The sequence below is a fragment of the Mustelus asterias genome, chromosome 24, assembly GCF_964213995.1.
Source record: "Mustelus asterias chromosome 24, sMusAst1.hap1.1, whole genome shotgun sequence".
Classification (NCBI taxonomy): Eukaryota; Metazoa; Chordata; class Chondrichthyes; order Carcharhiniformes; family Triakidae; genus Mustelus; species Mustelus asterias.
In genome coordinates, this window is record NC_135824.1 from 57,015,582 (window position 1) to 57,028,794 (window position 13,213).

General features: G+C 48.5%; 1 protein-coding gene across 3 annotated transcripts in view; it reads left to right on the forward strand.

The window, feature by feature from the left end:
* Positions 1 to 2,517: 2,517 nt before the first annotated feature.
* The window catches only part of LOC144511424 (bone morphogenetic protein 4-like), a 29,147-nt gene continuing 18,451 nt past the window's right edge, over positions 2,518 to 13,213 (forward strand). For 2 of the 3 annotated variants that reach the window (XR_013500820.1, XM_078241769.1), the window contains exon 1: positions 2,518 to 2,695. The gene's annotated coding sequence lies outside the window, so the exon portion shown is untranslated. Of the gene's footprint in view, positions 2,696 to 11,668; positions 11,720 to 13,213 lie in introns of those variants that run through there. The other variant, XM_078241770.1, reaches the window with a different exon arrangement.

The following is a 13,213-nucleotide window of genomic DNA, read 5'->3' on the forward strand; positions in this document are numbered from 1 at the left end:
CACCTTCTTCCGTCAGGAAAAAGATACAAAAGTCTGAGGTCACGTGCCAATCGACTCAAGAACAGCTTCTTCCCTGCTGCTGTCAGACTTTTGAATGGACCGACCTCGCATTAAGTTGATCTTTCTCTACACCCTAGCTATGACTGTAACACTACATTCTGCACTCTCTCGTTTCCTTCTCTGTGAACGGTATGTTTTGTCTGTATAGCGCGTAAGAAACAATACTTTTCACTGTATGCTAAAACATGTGACAATAATAAATCAAATCAAATGGTGCGCAGTTCAGTCCTTAACCTTGGATTCTCTCACTGTGTAAAGAAGCACCCAGTCTTGGCCAGTTGTTCGAAGCATGTCCCAGAAAGGGAATGTGTGCAGGAACTCATGGTTACATCAGTCCTTGACGCAAACCATCAAGGTTCAAATCTCGAGATCTGCTGCGTAACCTGATCTCTTTGGGGGTACCAGCCCCTGTGTCTTGGGAGCCAATGGCTACTTGGAAGGGGGGGGGGGATGAGTGGAAGGAGAGAAAGAGAGAGAGAGAGAAAGAGAGGAAGGGGATGGAAAACCAGGAAAAGGGGGAACAATCTTAAAATTTGATCCAATCTATTCAGGAGTGAAAGAAAAACAGAAAATGCTGGAAAATCTCAGCAAGTCTGACAGCATTTGTGGAGAGAGAATAGAGTCAACGTTTCGAGACAGGATGAAAAGTTAATTTGTTAGTGTCACAAGTAGGTTTACATTAACACTGCAATGAAGTTACTGTGAGAATCCCCTCGTCGCCACACTCCGGCGCCTGTTTGGGTACACTGAGGGAGACTTTAGCACGGTCAATCCACCTACCCAGCACGCCTTTGGACTGTGGGAGGAAACCGGAGAAGCCGGAGGAAACCCATGCAGACACGGGGGAGAATGTGCAGACTCCGCCCAGACAGTGACCCGAGGCTGGAATTGAACCCGGGTCCCTGGAGCTGTGAGGCAGCAGTGCTAACCACCGTGCCAACGTGACCCGGGATGAATCTTAGTTCTGACTTTTCTAGGTGACTCCCAACGTTTTGATTTGATTTGATTTATTATTGTCACATGTATTGGGATACAGTGAAAAGTATTGTTTCTTGCGCGCTATACAGACAAAACATACCGTTCACAGAGAAGGAAACGAGAGAGTGCAGAATGTAGTGTTACAGTCATAGCTAGGGTGTAGAGAAAGATCAACTTAATGCGAGGTCGGTCCATTCAAAAGTCTGACAGCAGCAGGGAAGAAGCTGTTCTTGTGTCGGTTGGTACATGTCCTCAGACTTTTGTATCTTTTCCCGACGGAAGAAGGTGGAAGAGAGAATGTCCGGGGTGCGTGGGGTCCTTAATTATGCTGGCTGCTTTGTCGAGGCAGCGGGAAGTGTAGACAGAGTCAATGGATGGAGAGAGTGTTCCAGATTTCCCAGCAGTATTTCATGGGGTGGCACAGTGGTTAGCACTGCTGCCTCACAGCGCCAGGGACCCGAGTTCGATTCCCGCCTTGGGTCACTGTCTGTGTGGAGTTTGCACGTTCTCCCCGTGTCTGTGTGGTTTCCTCTGCGTGCTCTGGTTTCCTCCCACTGTCCAAAGATACGCGAGTAAAAGTAGATATTACTTATCAGTCACAAGTAACACGGCAATGAAGTTACTGTGAAAATCCCCTAGTCGCCACACTCCGGCGCCTGTTCGGGTCAATGCACCCTAACCAGCAAGTATTTCAGATTGTGGGAGGAAACCGGAGCACCCGGAGGAAACCCACGCAGACACGGGGAGAACGTGCAAACTCCACACAGACAGTGACCCAAGCCGGGAATCGAACCTGGGTCCCTGGCGCTGTGAGGCTGACTACCGTGCCACCCCCTCAGTGCATTGGCCGTGCTAAATTCTCCCTCAGTGTCCCCAAACAGGCGCCGGAGTGTGGCGACTAGGGGATTTTCGCAGTAACTTCATTGGCAGTGTTGATGTAAGTCTACTTGTGACTAGTATATAAACTTTTACCGAGGGGGATGAATGGCCTCCTCCAGTTCCCTTGCAACCCCCTACTCTAACTCCAACCCAGGGGCTACGCTCAGAGGTCTGGGGCACAGCAAGGAGGAGATGAAGATAAGTAGGATTCAACCTTAGCCTTTTTTTTAAAGCCAGGAATCCTCTGGTGTGCAGTGGGTCACCCTTTCTGGTTTACTCAGTTTGGGACAGGTCCCAATCGGATAGCCAATCGATCCTATCGGTCTCTGATCAGATATACATCGAACTGTCAATCCCCCCCTGCCACATTTGGTATAATTTCCGGCTGAAATTGACCAGAGATTTGTTGTCTGTGTGTTTCCAGTTATTTCTTAGGCATGTTTTTTTTAAATGATTATGGAAATATTGGCTGACCGCCACATGTGACATCAGCGTCTGGCCAAATTAAAGTCGGGAAAAGGTGCGTTAGGGTTTTAAATGGACAGAGAGAGAGAGAGAGGGGGAGAGAGAAAGGGCAACACAGCGTTAGAGACATGGATAAAGAAGACCGCCACAGAAGGCGATGAAAGGGGACTAATGTTCTTTTTAAATCTTATTTGGCCTTAAAGATAAAAAAAACTGATGTACCGAAAATAAATAGATACACAGTAAAAGACGCATCCAGCTCCTCGTCTCTGGGGGAGCTTGAACCATGGAAACTCTACATCTGCGGAATCCAGTGAGTACAAAGTTTTTTCTAATTTAAAAACTTTTTTCTTGCCTTCCCCCCCGCTTGTGCTGTTCAGTGTCCAGATCGGACAGACCTGTTCCTCCCCACCACCCCCCACTCCACCACCGCCTAATTTAAGGCTCTGTCTCACTCCTCACAGCACTGCCAGTCATTGCCAGTGCTGAGGCAAAGGACATTTCAGTCACTGCCACCAACCTCTCCTCCCCGTTACTCTTCCCACTCAATCACCCGTACAAGTAAGCAATGTTCGCTTCTCCACTTCCACTCGACTCTCACTCGGGTCCAGAGGCACTGGACGCGGGGATGCCAGCCCACACTGCACCGCGTAGTGTCCAGGGGATATTCGACTGTGGGGGGCGTCACAGAAAGAATTGCGAGACGTAATTCTTGCACCCTCGCCGCCTCTCTGATTCTCAGAGTGTATGTTCTAAGTTGATCGTAGCATCCCTGCAGTGCAGAAGGAGGCCGTTTGGCCCATCTATCCAAAGACTTGCAGGTTAGGGGGATTGGCCACAATAAGTTGCCCCTTAGTGTCCAAAGATGTAAAGGTTAGGTTGATTGACCATGCTAAATTGCCTTAGTGTCCAAAGATGTAAAGGTTAGGTTGATTGACCATGCTAAATTGCCTTAGTGTCCAAAGATGTGCAGGTTAGGTAGATTGGCCATGCTAAATTGCCCCTTAGTATCCAAAGATGTGCAGGTTAGGTGAATGGGCCATGCTAAATTGCCCCTTAGTGTCCAACGATGTGCGGGTTAGGTGGATTGGCCATGCTAAATTGCCCCTTAGTGTCCAACGATGTGCGGATTTGGTGGATTGGCCATGCTAAATTGCCCCTTAGTGTCCAACGATGTGCGGATTAGGTAGATTGGCCATGCTAAATTGCCCCTTGGTGTCCAAAGATGTGCAGGTTAGGTGAATGGGCCATGCTAAATTGCCCCTTAGTGTCCAACGATGTGCGGGTTAGGTGGATTGGCCATGCTAAATTGCCCCTTAGTGTCCAACGATGTGCGGATTTGGTGGATTGGCCATGCTAAATTGCCCCTTAGTGTCCAACGATGTGCGGATTAGGTAGATTGGCCATGCTAAATTGCCCCTTGGTGTCCAAAGATGTGCAGGTTAGGTGGATTGGCCATGCTAAATTGCCCCTTAGTATTCAAAGATGTGTAGGTTGGGGGGATTAGTGGGGTAAATGTGTGGGGTCACAGGGATAGGCAGGGTGAGCCTGGGAAAAGATGCTCTCTTGGAGAGTCGGTGCTGACTTGATGGGTCAAATGCTTTACCAGTGTTGTTGGAACAACTTGTCCTAGATTATAAAACAAAAGGCTTGCATTTGGATAGCACCCTTGGGGGGATTAGTGGGATAAATATGTGGGGCAATGGGGATAGGACCTGGGTGGGATGCTCTGTCGAAGAGTTGGTACAGACTTAGAATCATAGTATCCCTACAGTGCAGAAGGAGGCCATTTGGCCCATCAAGTCCACACCGACTCTCCAAGAGAGCATCTTTTCCCAGGCCCACCTCACCCTATCCCTGTTAACCCACACATTTACCCCACTAATCCCCCTGACCTGCACATCTTTGGACACTAAGGGGGGAGGGGGTTCCAAGATTTGTGGGATTGTACCCCAGAATGAGTCAGTGGTGTCAGGGGGAAAGGGGAGATGGATGGCTAGTAAATGTCGATGTTGTTCCAATGTTAAATGTGGCACTCTATTATTCCACTAACATTGGCACTGATCTGTGGACCCCGCCCGTGCAATTAGGAAAGGTCAGACAGGGCTGGTAGGATCTCAGTGCTCACACACTTCCCAAGTCAGTATGTGCTGTATGCCAGAACTAGTGGCATGATTCCAACTGCATTGGTGGGATTGAACCTAGGCAGCACGGTGGCACATGGTTAGCGCTGCTGCCTCACAGCGCCAAGGACCCAGGTTCGATTCCCGGCTTGGGTCACTGTCTGTGCAGAGTCTGCACATTCTCCTTGTGTCTGCGTGGGTTTCCTCCGGGTGCTCTGGTTTTCTCCCCACAGTCCAAAGATTGGGTGGATTGACCAAGCTAAATTCTCCCTTGGTGTCAGGGAGATTAGCTTGGGTAAATACGTTCTTTGATTTGATTTATTATTGTCACATGTATTAACATACAGTGAAAAGTATTGTTTATTGCGCGCTATACAGACAAAGCATACCATTCATAGAGAAGGAAAGGAGAGAGTGCAGAATGTAGTGTTACAGTCATAGCTAGGGTGTAGAAAAAGGACAACTTAATGCGAGGTAGGTCCATTCAAAAGTCTATCAGCAGCAGGGAAGAAGCTGTTCTTGAGTCGGTTGGTACGTGACCTCAGACTTTTGTATCTTTTTCCCGACGGAAGAAGGTGGAAGAGAGAATGTAAGAAATTGCATTAAAGCGACAGGGATAGTTACAGGGATCTTAGAAAGAAGAATCTTAGAAACCCTACAGCACAGAAAGAGGCCATTCGGCCCATCGAGTCTGCACCGACCAAATCCCACCCAGGCCCTACCCCCATATCCTTACATATTTACCCACTAATCCCTCTAACCTACGGACACTAAGGGACAATTTTATCATGGCCAATCAACCTAACCCGCACATCTTTGGACTGTGGGAGGAAACCGGAGCACCCGGAGGAAACCCACGCAGACACAAGGAGAATGTGCAAACTCCACACAGACAGTGACCCAAGCCGGGAATCGAACCCAGGTCCCTGGAGCTGTGAAGCAGCAGTGCTAACCACTGTGCTACCGTGCCGCCCTAGGATAGGGCCTGGGTGGGATTGTTGTCAGTGCAGGCTCGATAGGCCGAATGGCCTCCTTCTGCACTGGAGGGATTCGATGATTCAGGACCACAGAGCACAGTTTTGGTCTCCTTAAGAAAGGATGAACTTGCTTTGGAAGAGGTTCCAAGACCGCAAGGAACTACAAAAGATCGTGAATGTAGCCCAATCCATCACGCAAACCCGCCTCCCATCCATTGACTCTGTCTACACTTCCCGCTGCCTCAGCAAAGCAGCCGGCATAATTAAGGACCCCACACATCCCAGCATTTCCATCGGGAAAAAGATACAAAAGTCTGAGGTCACGTACCAACCGACTCAAGAACAGCTTCTTCCCTGCTGCTGTCAGACTTTTGAATGGATCTACCTCGCATTAAGTTGATCTTTCTCTACGCCCTAGCTATAACTGTAACACTACATTCTGCATTCTCTCATTTCCTTCTCTATGAACGGTATGCTTTGTCTGTATAGCGCGCAAGAAACAATACTTTTCACTGTATGCTAATACATGTGACAATAATAAATCAAATCAAATCCAAAGGTTAGAATAGAATTCTACAGTGGAGGAGGATGCCATTCAGCTCATTGAGTTTGCACTGACCACAATCTCACCTACACCCTATCCCCATACCCTAGCTATTCCCCCTGATACTAAGGGGCCATTTGGCATGGCCAATCCACCTAACCCGCACATCTTTGGAGTGTGGGAGAAAAACCGGAGCACCCGGAGGAAACCCACGCAGACACGGGGAGAACGTGCAGACTCCACACAGACAGTGACCCGAGGCTGGGTATCAAACCCGGGTCCCCTGGCATTGTGAGGCGGCAGTGCCAACCACTGTGCCGCCGTGCCGCCCATCCCTGGCTGATTCCTGGGATGAACTGGGGTGGTCTTCCTGGGGAAGAGTGAGGAGTTTGGGCTGATACTCACTGGAGTTTACAAGAATGAGAGGTGGCCTTACTGAATGGTGGTAGATTCCAAGGGAGGGGGGTGGGGGGGGGGGGGGGGGGTGCTCGACAGGGTGGATGCTGGGAGGATGTTTCCCTTCGTGGGTGAACCTGGAAAGTTTAAAGACAGGGAGTCTCCCATTTAGAACAGAGATGAGGAATGTCTTCTCTCAGAGGGTCGTTAATCTTTGGAATTCTCTTTTCAGTGGGGTTGGCTCACTGAATGTATCCAGGGCTGAGTTGGACAGATTTACAATGGAGACAGGGATTATGGAAAACAAACAGGAAAGTGGATCTGAGACCACAATCAGATTAACCACGTCTTATTGGCTTGTGAGGGCTGAATGGCCTATTCCTGCTCCTGTGGTCCACTCCTCCCCACAGTCAATCAGCTGGGCTTCACGGTTCTAACTCCCAAGCCTCTTATAGAGAATGTGGCAATGTTATAGTTTAAAGTTTATTTATGATTGTCACAAAGTCGGCTTACATTAACACTGCAATGAAGTTACTGTGAAAAATACCCTAGTCGCCACACTCCTGTTCGGGTACACTGAGGGAGAATTTAGCACGGCCAATGCACCCAAACCAGCACATCTTTCGGAGGAAACAGGATCACCCGGAGGAAACCCACACAGACACGGGGAGAACGTGCAGACTCCAAACAGGCAGTGACCCATGGTAGGAATCGAACCTGGGACCCTGGCGCTGTGAGGCAACAGTGCTAACCACTGTGCCACCCCTGCCAATTCATGCCCCATCTCCTTATGTAGAAATTGTGCCCTTCTGTTCCTTCACAGTAAATTGATTGATTTGATTTATTATTGTTCCATGTGTTGGGATAAAGTGAAAAGTATTGTTTCTTGCACGCTAAACAAACAAAGCGTACCATTCATAGAGTACATAGGGGAGAAGGAAAGGAGAGGGTGCAGAATGTAGTGTTACAGTCATAGCTAGGGTGTAGAGAAAGATCAACTTAATGCAAGGTCAGTCCATTCAAAAGTCTGATGGCAGCAGGGAAGAAGCTATTCTTGAGTTGGTTGGTACGTGTCCTCACACTATTGTATCTTGTCCCTGATGGAAGAAGGTGGAAGAAAGTATTTTTAAAGTTAAAATTTATTTATTAGTGTCACAAGTCGGCTTACATAAACACAGCAGTGAAGTTACAGTGAAAATCCCCTAGTCGCCACACTCTGGCACCTGTTCGGGTACACTGAGGGAGAATTTAACACTGCCAATGCAGCTAACCAACTCATCTTTCGGACTGTGGGAGGAAACCGGAGCACCCGGAGGAAACCCAAGCAGACACGGGGAGAACGTGCAAACTCCGCACAGACAGTGACCCAAGCCGGGAATTGAACCTAGATCTCTGGCCCCTGGCAGTGCTAACCACTGTGCCACTGTGCCGCCCTCCAGGGTGTGTGGGGTCCTTGATTAAGGTGGCTGCTTTCCCGAGGCAGTGGGAAATGTAGACGGAGTCAGTGGATGGGGGGGGGGCTGGTTTGCGTGGTGGACTGGGCTATGTTCACGACCTTTTGTAGTTTCTTGCGATCTTGGGCAGAGCAGGAACCATATCAAGCTGTGGTGCAACCGGAAAGGTCTACACTTCCCCGCTGCCTCGGCAAAGCAGCCGGCATAATTAAGGACCCCACGCACCCCAGACATTCTCTCTTCCACCTTCTTCCTTCGGGAAAAAGATACAAAAGTCTGAGGTCACGTGCCAACCGATTCAAGAACAGCTTCTTCCCTGCTGCTGTCAGAGTTTTGAATGGACCGACCTCGCATTAAGTTGATCTTTCTCTACGCCCTAGCTATGACCGTAACACTACATTCTGCACTCTCTCCTTTCCTTCTCTATGAACGGTATGTTTTGTCTGTATAGCACGCAAGAAATGATACTTTTCACTGTATGATAATACACGTGACAATAATAAATCAAATCAAATCAAAGGATGCTTTCTGTGGTGCATCTGTAGAATGTGTAGGTTGTCAAGACCTTGGGAATGGTGCAGAGGTGATTTGCCAGAATTGGACCTCCAGATCGGAGAAAGTTACGTGGACAGACTGGAGAAGCTGGGATCATTCCCTTTAGAGCAGCAGCGGTTACTGGGACAGCTCTTTTGGCCTCTTGTTCATGCCCAGTGTCCGTTGTTTGACAATTGTTGGCCGTGTTTTCAGCTGCCTGGACCCCAAGCTCTGAAATTCACTCCCTAACCCTCAGATTAGTAGAGAGGGAGGACCGGTTTTCATTGACGGAAGTGATGGTAACCAGAGTCACAGATTGAAAACAATTGGCAAAACATGGGGAGGAAGACTCCCCAGAGAGTAAGACTCTGAGCAGTGTAGAGGATCAGAAGGACCTTGGGGTCTGCAGGTAGAGGAGGTGGTTAAGAAGGCGTATGGTGTGCTGGCCTTCATCAATCGAGGGATTGAGTTTAGGAGTCGGGAGATAATGATGCAGCTTTATAAGACCCTCATCAGACCCCACTTGGAGTACTGTGCTCAGTTCTGGTCGCCTCATTACAAGAGGGATGTGGAAATGATTGAAAGGGTGCAGAGAAGATTTACAAGGATGTTGCCTGGATTGGTTGGCATGCCTAATGAGGATAGGCTGAGGGAGCTCGGTCTTTTCTCCTTGGAGAGACGAAGGATGAGAGGTGACCTGATAGAGATGTACAAGATGTTGAGAGGTATAGATCGGGTGGATTCTCGGAGGCTTTTTCCCAGGGCTGAAATGGCTGCTACGAGAGGACACAGGTTTAAGGTGCTGGGGAGTAGGTACAGAGGAGATGTCAGGGGTAAGTTTTTCATTCAGAGGGTGGTGGGTGAGTGGAATCGGCTGCCATCAGTGGTGGTGGAGGCAAACGCGATAGGGTCTTTTAAGAGACTTCTGGATGAGTACATGGGACTTAATAGGATTGAGGGTTATAGGTAAGCCTATATATAAGCCTAGGTAGGTAGGGACATGACCGGCGCAACTTGTGAGCCGAAGGGCCTGTTTGTGCTGTATTTTTTCTATGTTCTATGTTCTATGAAAGGAGCAGAAGTTGATTTTTGGCCGGTTGAACTAAGATCTGGAAGGTGCTGCCTAAAAGGGAAGTGGGAGAAGATTCAATGGTAACTTTCGAAAAGGAGAATTGGAGAAATATTTGGAGGGAAAGGGATGTTTTTAAGGCTGTGGGCAACGAGCAGGGCGAGGGAGATTACTTGGATAGCTATTTCAAAGAGACAAGATCGGCTCAATGGGCCGAATGGCCTCCTTCTGTGCCGTATGGAGCAAAATCCTGAGTCTTTGACTGCATGTGGCCTTCAATCCATCCCATTTCATTTGAAATATTTGATTGTTAGTATCTTTGTCTGTCTGTGAGAGAGATTAAGAGTATTATCAAAAGTACTCGGATTCTTTCGGTTATGTACCAGAGGGACAATTTAGTCATGTCTGCCAGATAGATTATAATCATCATCCAGTATGGTCTTCTCCACATGCTATCTGCAAACCACACGCACTTTGCACAGAGTCATAACTAATACTTGACATTGCGTGGCAAGCGGTTCCTTTGTAAAGCAATCATTCACCTTATTTGTAGAATCTTACAGCACGTGGCGCGACCATTCAACCCATCATGATTCTGCCCACTCCCCCTGCCCATTCCCCATAGCCCTGCGTACCTTTTCAAATATTTAACCAGTCCCAAATGGTATGCTTTGTCTGTATAGCGCGCAAGAAATAATTAACCAGCCTCCCATCCATTGGGAGTTTTTTGTTAAAGTTTATTTATTCGTCACAAGTAGGCTTACGTTAACACTGTAATGAAGTTACTGTGAAAATCGCCTCGTCGCCACACTCCGGCGCCTGTTCGGGTACACTGAGGGAGAATTTAGCACGGCCAATGCACCCTAACCAGCACGTCTTTCGGACTGTGGGAGGAAACCGGAGCGCCCGGAGGAAACCCACACAGACACGGGGAGAATGTGCAGATGCCGCACAGACAGTGACCCAAGCCGGGAATCGAACCCAGGTCCCTGGCTCTGTGAGGCAGCAATACAATGTTAATAATGTACTCCCCTGCCCTTCAGGGAGAAAGAACTTCTCCTCATCTTCCCCTCTCACCAGTTCTTTTGCCGATTATCTTAGAACTTGTGTTGTCTCGTTATTCAGACTTCAGTCACCTTATTTATTTTCTCCTTATATAGCTTAGTTTGGAAACTTTTCCATGATTTCCAACACCTCTGGCAAATCCCTCTTTGACCCTCTCTGCTCAGCTTCTCCAGTCTCTCCACCTTAACTGAAGACCCTTCCTCCCTGCTCCCATTCAGGTAAATTTGACCCAGAGACAACATTAGGCAGACGCTAACCAGGACCTTCAGGGACAGCAGGAAGCCATCCAACCTGTCGAGGCTGTTCTGTCATTCTATTATCTGTACCAAAACTCCTCCTGCCGCCTTTGATGTGATTTATTATTGACACATGTATTGGAATACAGTATTGTTTCTTGCACGCTATACAGACAAAGCATACCGTTTATAGAGAAGGAAAGGAGATGGTGCAGAATGTAGTGTTACAGTCATAGCTAGGGTGTAGAGAAAGATCAACTTAGTGTGAGGTAGGTCCATTCAAAAGTCTGACGGCAGCAGGGAAGAAGCTGTTCTTGAGTCAGGTGGTACGCGACTTCAGACTTTTGTATCTTTTTCCCGAAGGAAGAAGGTGGAACAGAGAATGTCCGGGGTGCGTGGGGTTCTTGATTATGCTGACTGCTTTGCCGAGGCAGCGGGAAGTGTAGACAGAGTCAATGGATGGGAGGCTGGTTTGCGTGATGGATTGGGATTCCTTCACGACCCTTTGTAATTTCTTGCGATCTTCGTCAGAGCAGGAGCCACACCAAGCTGTGATACATCTGGAAAAGTAAATCTCCTCCGCGCCCCCTCCATGGACTAATGCCTAGACATCTAATAGAAAACGCTGGAAAATTCAGCATCTGTGGAGAGAGAGAGAATAGATCCAACGAAAGGTCATCCAGACTCGAAACGTTGGCTCTATTCTCTCTCCACAGATGCTGTCAGACCTGCTGAGATTTTCCAGCATTTTTCTGTTTCTGTCTCAGATTCCAGCATCCGCAGTAATTTTGCTTTTAAATTATTATAAGGCCAAGACTTCTGTTTCCCTAACCCCCCCCATCACGTCTATTGCCCCACGCACAGGTTCGTGAAGTGCAGCCACTGTCACCCATTGAGAACGTGTTCAGCTGTCAGTGCAGCTATTCCACATTCCCTGAGGTAAGATTTCGTAGCCCTTGGGGGGAATTTTGCCGTCCTGCCTGCCACGGGAATTTTAGCGGGCAGCAGGGCCGGGGTGGGGGGTGGGGGGGGGGGGGGGGGGGGAGGGGGGGTGGTCGTGTGGGGGCGGAGCATACAAAGGTCCATTGACCTCGGGCGGGATTTTCTGGTTTTGGGAACAAGCGCGACCAGAAAACCCCGCCCTTTATGTCCTGAGAGCTGTGCTGGTTTGATGCGCTGGCCGTGCTAAATACTCCCTCGGTGTACCCAAACGGGCGCCAGTGGTTAGCACTGCTGCCTCACAGCGCAAGGGACCCGGGTTCGATTCCCGACTTGGGTCACTGTCTGTGCAGAGTTTGCACGTTCTCCCCGTGTCTGCGTGGGTTTCCTCCGGGTGCTCCGGTTTCCTCCCACGGACCAAAGATGTGCTGGTTAGGGTGCATTATGTGGAGATGCCGGCGTTGGACTGGGGTGAACACAGTAAGAGTTTTAACAACACCAGGTTAAAGTCCAACTGGTTTATTTGGTAGCAAATACCATTAGCTTTCGGAGCGCTGCTCCTTCGTCAGATGGAGTGGAAATCTGCTCTCAAACAGGGCACAGAGACACAAAAATCAAGTTGCAGAATACTGATTAGAATGCGAATCCCTACAACCAGCCAGGTCTTAAAGATACAGACAATGTGGGTGGAGGGAGCATTAAGCACAGGTTAAAGAGATGTGTATTGTCTCCAGACAGGACAGCCTGCAAGTCCAGGAGGACTTAATGCTCCCTCCACCCTCATTGTCTGTATCTTTAAGACCTGGCTGGTTGTAGGGATTCGCATTCTAATCAGTATTCTGTAACTTGATTTTTGTGTCTCTGTGCCCTGTTTGAGAGCAGATTTCCACTCCATCTGACGAAGGAGCAGACCTCCGAAAGCTAATAGTATTTGCTACCAAATAAACCTGTTGGACTTTAACCTGGTGTTGTTAAAACTCTTACTCGGGTGCATTAGCCATGCTAAATTCTCCCTCAATGTACCTGAACAGGCGCCGGAATGTGGCAACTAGGGGATTTTCACAGTAACTTCATTGCAGTGTTAATGCAAGCCTACTGATGACTAATAATAAATAAACTTTAAATTGGGGAAAAGCAAGACTTGCATTTACATAACGCCTACCACGACCCCAGGACGTCCCAAAGCACTTTACAGTCAGTGAAGAACTTTATGAAGTGTCGTCGCCACAATAATGTAGGAAAGGTGACAGTCACTTTGTTGTTTGTGGGATCTTGCTGTGCACAATGAGAGAATGTCCAGATAATCTGCTCCTCGTGATGTTGACTGAGGGATAAATATTGGCCAGGACACCAGGAGGCCTCCCCTCTCTGCTTCCAAATAATGACCATTGGAGTTTTCATCTCCAGGTGAGGGAGTGTCTGGGATCTCAGTCCCATCTGACGAGAACATAAGAACTAGGAGCAGGAGTAGTGTGACATGAACCCAAGATCAAC